We start from the raw sequence: 6,048 nt of genomic DNA, 5'->3' as shown, positions 1-6,048 counted from the left end.
AGTCAAGAAACCTAGTGTCAGGCATTACTGGAGTGGGGACGTCCCCTACCAGACCGCACTTTACAGTACGGTCATGACACGCTCCCGATTTGAGGCCATCCGGAAATGCCTGCATTATTCAGATAATGCAGCATGTCCCCCCCGAGGTGATCCTGCCTATGACCGTCTGTATAAGATACGGCCGGTCATCGATCACTTTGGGGCCAAATTTGTACAGGCCTATGTACCTGGAAGGGAGGTCGCGGTTGATGAGTCTCTCATTGCGTTCAAGGGGAGACCCATTTTCCACCAGTATGTTCCCTTAAAGCGGGTGAGGTATGGCGTGAAGCTGTACAAACTTTGTGATAGTACCTCAGGGCGAGATTCCCATATTCAACCCCCAGAATGTCCCCCCACTCTGGGTGTTAGCGGGAAACTTGTGTGGGACCTTTTGCACCCACTGCTAGATAAGGGTTACCACCTTTACGTGGATAACTTTTATACTGGTATCCCCTTGTTCCAGTCCCTCGCTGCCGCCCTTACCACTGGAAACCTGTTGCTGGTCAGATATAAGGACAAGAGGGCTGTCCTTGTACTGTCCACAATTCATGGTAACGGCATCACCCCTGTCCCTGTGCAAGGTACCGCGGCAACGGTCCTCAAGCCCAATTGTATCGTCGACTACAATCGGTATATGGGAGGAGTTGTTCTCTCCGATCAAGTTCTCAAGCCATATAATGCCATGCGCAAAACCCGGGCATGGTACAAAAAAGTTGCGGTCTACTTGGTGCAGGTTGCCATGTACAACTCTTTTGTGCTGTCCTGGAGCGCTGGCAACACAGGGACATTCCTTCAGTTCTATGAGGCAGTCCTCAAGGCCCTGATCTTTTCGGACCGGGAAAGAGCAGGCCGGAGTACCTCGGGAACTGGAGGCGCCCGGATCGTCCCTGGCCAACACTTTCCAGGTGTGGTCCCCCATACTGGAAAGAAGGGACGAACCCAAAAAAGGTGCAGAGTGTGTCACAGGATGGGGATACGGAAGGACACCACTACTCAATGTGACACGTTCCCCGATCATCCGGGCCTCTGCACTATTGGTTGCTTCAGGGAGTACCACACTTCCATGGAGTACTAAATTTTTATCCCAATTTAGCCACTGACATTTGGATAAAAAAACTATGGTTCTCAGACTTGAGATACCCCCAAAAATTGTAAAAACTAAAATAATTTTAAAAAAGTATCAAAATTAGGTATCTCCGCGTCGGTAATAATCTCCTCTATAAAAATACCCCTTGACCTAAGATTTTTTTTTGTCACCTTATATAACAACAAGTTTAATAGAAAGCGATCAAAAAGTCATATAGCCCCAAAATAGTGCCAATAAAACCGTCCTCTCATCCTGCAAAAAATGAGCCCCCACATAAGATAATCAGCTAAAAAACAAAAAAAATGACTCAGACTAAAAAAAATTTGTATCAAAAAGGATAATATAGTCTAAAACCTAAATAATTGTATAGACTTATTAGGTATCGCCGCATCCGTAAGAATCTCATCTATAAAAAAAAAACATGACCTAACCCCCCAGATTAACACGGTCAAAAAACTAATTTTTTAAACGGTTCCAAAACAGCTATTTTTGGCACTTTTCCATTTCAATCAGTTTTTTCCGGTAACAAAGCAAGGGTTAACAACCAAACAAAACTTAATATTTATTACCCTGATACTGCAGTTTACAGAAACGCCACATTTGTGGTCGTAAACTGCTGTATCACTAAAAGGCAGGGCGCAAAAGGAAAGGACCAACATGGTTTCTGGAAGGCCGATTTTGATGGCCTTTTTTATTGACACCATGTCCCTTTTTAGAAGCCCCCCTGATGCACCCCTAGAGTAAAAACTCCCTAAAAGTGACCCCATCTAAGAAACTACACCCCTCAAGGTACTCAAAACTGATTTTACAAACTTTATTAACCATTCCTCAACAGTTAATGGCAAATGGAGATGAAATTTCAGAATTTAAATTTTTGGTAACCTTGCTTCACAAAAATGTAATATAGAGCATCCAAAAATCATCTGTACCCTAAAAATAGTCCCAACAAAACCCCCACCTTATCCCGTAGTTTCCAAAATGGGGTCACTTTGAGGGAGTTTCTACTCCAGGGGTGCATCAGGTGGGTTGAAACAGGACACAGGTGTAAATAAACCGGTCCATAAAAATCACCCCTCCAAAAACCACGCAACGCTCCTTTTCCCTCTACGCCCCGCCGTGTGGCCGTACAGTAGTGTACAACCACATATGGGGTGTTTCTGTAAATGGCAGAGTCAGGGCAATAAAGAAACAATCTTGTTTGGCTGTTAACCCTTGCTTTGTTAGTGGAAAAAATTGGTTAAAATGGAAAATTTGTAAAAAAATGAAATTCGCAAATTTCATCCCCATTTGCCAATAACTCTTGTGCAACACCTAAAGGGTTAACGGCGTTTGTAAAATCAGTTTTGAATACCTTAAGGGGTGTAGTTTCTTAGATGGGGTCACGTTTAGGGAGTTTCTACTCCAGGGGTGCATCAGGAGGATTGAAACAGGACACAATGTAAATAAACAGGTCCATAAAAATCAGCCCTCCAAAAACCACACGGCGGTCCTTTCCCTCTACACCCCGCCGTGTGGCCGTACAGTAGTGTATGACCACATTTGGGGTATTTCTGTAAAAGGCAGAGTCAGGGCAATAAAGATACAGTCTTGTTTGGCTGTTAACCCTTGCTTTGTTAATGGAAAAAATTGGTAAAAATTGAAAATTTGGCAAAAAAATGAAATTCTCAAATTTCATACCCATTTGCCAATAACTCTTGTGCAACACCTAAAGGGTTAACGACGCTTGTAAAATCAGTTTTGAATACTTTGAGGGGTGTAGTTTCTTAGCTGGGGTCACTTTTAGGGAGTTTCTACTCTAGGGGTGCATCAGGGTGGCTTCAAATCCGACATGTTGTAAATAATCCAGTCCAGCAAAATCTGCCTTCCAAATACCATATGGCGCACCTTTCCTTCTACGCCCTACTGTGTGGCCGTACAACCACATATGGGGTGTTTCTGTAAACGGCAGAGTCAGGGCAATAAAGACACAGTCTTGTTTGGCTGTTAACCCTTGCTTTGTTAGTGGAAAAAAATGGGTTAAAATGGAAAATTTGGCAAAAAAATGAAATTCTCAAATTTCATCCCAATTTGCCAATAACTCTTGTGCAACACCTAAAGGGTTAACAACGTTTGTAAAATCAGTTTTGAATACCTTGAGGGGTGTAGTTTCTAGAATGGGGTTTTGGGTGGTTTCTATTATGTAAGCCTTGCAAAGTGACTTCAGACCTGAAATTTTTGCCAATTTCAGAAAAATTTCAAGATTTGCTTCTAAACTTCTGAGCCTTGTAACATCCCAAAAAAATAAAATATAATTCCAAAAATGATCAAAATATAAAGTAGACATATGGGGAATGTAAAGTAATAACTATTTTTGGAGGTATTACTATGTATTATAGAAGTAGAGAAATTGAAACTTGGAAATATTTTATTAAAAAAATTATACTTTTTTTTTGTTCATGTTACCAGTGTCATGAAGTACAATATGTGACGAAAAAACAATCTCATAATGGCCTAGATAAGTCAAAGTGTTTTAAAGTTATCACCACTTAAAGTGACACTGGTCAGATTTGCAAAAAATGGCCTGGTCCTTAAGGTGAAATAAGGCTGTGTCCTAAAGGGGTTAATCTCTCAGATAGCCCCTGACAGAATTGACTACGGAGTGCAGGATCATTCCGCTCCCAGTCAGTCGCCCATCTTCTAAATTCCGTATAATTCGACTCAGCAGTACGTTCTCCCTGGCACAAGATGCACAACTTAGATTCAGCCATAGAGACCCGGTCTGGATCATCATAAATCAGGCCCAGGGCTCTGAAAAATTCATCCAATGACCGGAGGGGCTGTGAACCGGTCGGCAGAGAAACAGCCCAAGACTGAGCGTCACCTTTTAGCAGAGAAATAATAATCCCTACTCTTTTGTTTTTGTCTCCAGATGAAATAGGACGCAGACGAAAATACAACTTACAGGACTCCTTGAACCGAACAAAGTTATCACTTCCCCCGGAAAACCTATCAGGGAGAACGACCTTGGGTTCCAGGCAGACCTGGTTTTCCCCAGACGCCAAAGTACTCTAACACCGTGCAACCGAATTGCGGAGGTCAGCAACCTCCAAAGACAATCCCTGCATGAGATCAATCAAAGCATCAATTGCTTCAATTTTGCAAACAGCAAGGGAAAAATTACGGTATGGTGAGTTATAATGTCACGGTAGGTAAGATAAGGGAAGTAAACAGAACATGGCAAAGCAAACAAAACAACTGACTAGGCCCCAAATGCAAGGGAACAAAGGGGTCACCCCCTAGCAATCCCTAAAACACTTTCCCTAAGCTGCTATGCCCATGTGCATATCTCGATGGTGGATATGCACATGCCCACGTACCCAAGACTAAAACACACTAAACCGAACCTTCAGCTGTAGGGAAGAGGGAAAGAGACACCCAGCTCCTTCCACCACCTTAAGGAGCTAGCGTCTCCCTAGAGGCCTAGTCAAAACAGACAGAGAAGGGAAAAGGACTTATCTAGAGATATGTTGGAGCAGATAATCCACCAAACTTCCAGAGCCCACACAAGGCAGAACTATAACTCGCAAAGGCTATAGGGAGAGGGAGGAATAAATAGCCTCACCAATTACCTAAAGAACAACACCTGGGAGGAGGTGGGATTCTGCTCAAACCCACAACAAAACAATCTGTCAGATCGAGTCACAAGCAGCAATTCTGACAGATCTCCTCAGAACACCCACAGGGCAGGGCGTGACACTAAGTGACCAGAAGAAGACGCTAAGACGAGGATACTCTGCCACAGACCCTGGGCCTCCAGCCTTTCGCCAGTGTACCAGCCTTCTGAAGAGAGAGAGGGACAGCTAGCTCAGGCCTTTCCTCAGCATCAAACTGTCACGGATGGTGTAACAGAAAACAAGAAGTTACAAATAAGGATCTGACTGGCTTGTTCCGAAACTAAGGAACAAAAGGGTGACCCCTATTTAAGCCCTGAAACTCTCCCTGTCTTCTCAGCCCATGCAAAGATCTCTATGATAGAAAATTGCATGCCCTCTTGCCTCGATTGTATGACACCTGAACACCCTATAATAGTGAGGGGACACGACCACCGGCTACCTACACTTAATACGGAGGGAGTCAGGGTCACTTAGGATCAAGCAAACAGGAAAACACAAACAAATGAACAGACTTATCTGTAGAAGCATCAGTTGTAGCATCCAGCATGTACACACTCCAGGAAGTTGTATAAACTGCAAAGTGATGCAGTATGGGAGGGGATTTAAAGGGATGCAATCAGTGCAACTAGATGACAGCTGAGAGAGGGAAACGAGATGACAAAACGAAAGCAAAGCAAAAGAACCTCAAGCAGGAGGTTCTGAAGAACGTCTGTCAAAGCTTCTCAGATGTCTGGCAGTGACACAAACCCTTCTTTTGCCAGTGAAGAGACTCGAGAAGCCAGTCCTATCCCTCATCTGTATTGTTTTAAACCTGAATTCCCACAGTAATGTTTACTGCAGACCCTGACTCTCTGGACGTATTTCCCATTGGGGTGCATCATGCCTTACCAACCCTTGCAGAGAGTAGCAACACGTGGTGACACCTCAACTGTGTCCAGGGGGCTCAGCATAGCGTTTTGGCCACCTCAAACCTGGTTTTCTTCTATAGAGAAGGTGCTGTGAAAACGCCTGTAAAAAACAGCAAGAGCTACAGCATGCTGTGTTTTTGAGGAAAAAAAGAAGACAAAAATGCCAAATTAACAAAAGCGCCAGAAACAAAAAATGCTTAGGCTATGGCCACACGGTGTCGTTGTGAGCAGTTTAGGGTGGCCATTTGCAGTCCAGAACTGCACGGCCAATTAGGCTGCAGCTGCCTTTCATTTAAGCCCTTCACCCCTGGAGGGTGGGGGGGGGGGGGGTCATTTTTCACTCCCTGCCTTTCAGGGGCCA

The sequence above is a fragment of the Bufo gargarizans genome, chromosome 3, assembly GCF_014858855.1.
Source record: "Bufo gargarizans isolate SCDJY-AF-19 chromosome 3, ASM1485885v1, whole genome shotgun sequence".
Taxonomy (NCBI): Eukaryota; Metazoa; Chordata; class Amphibia; order Anura; family Bufonidae; genus Bufo; species Bufo gargarizans.
This window is presented reverse-complemented; position numbering follows the sequence as displayed.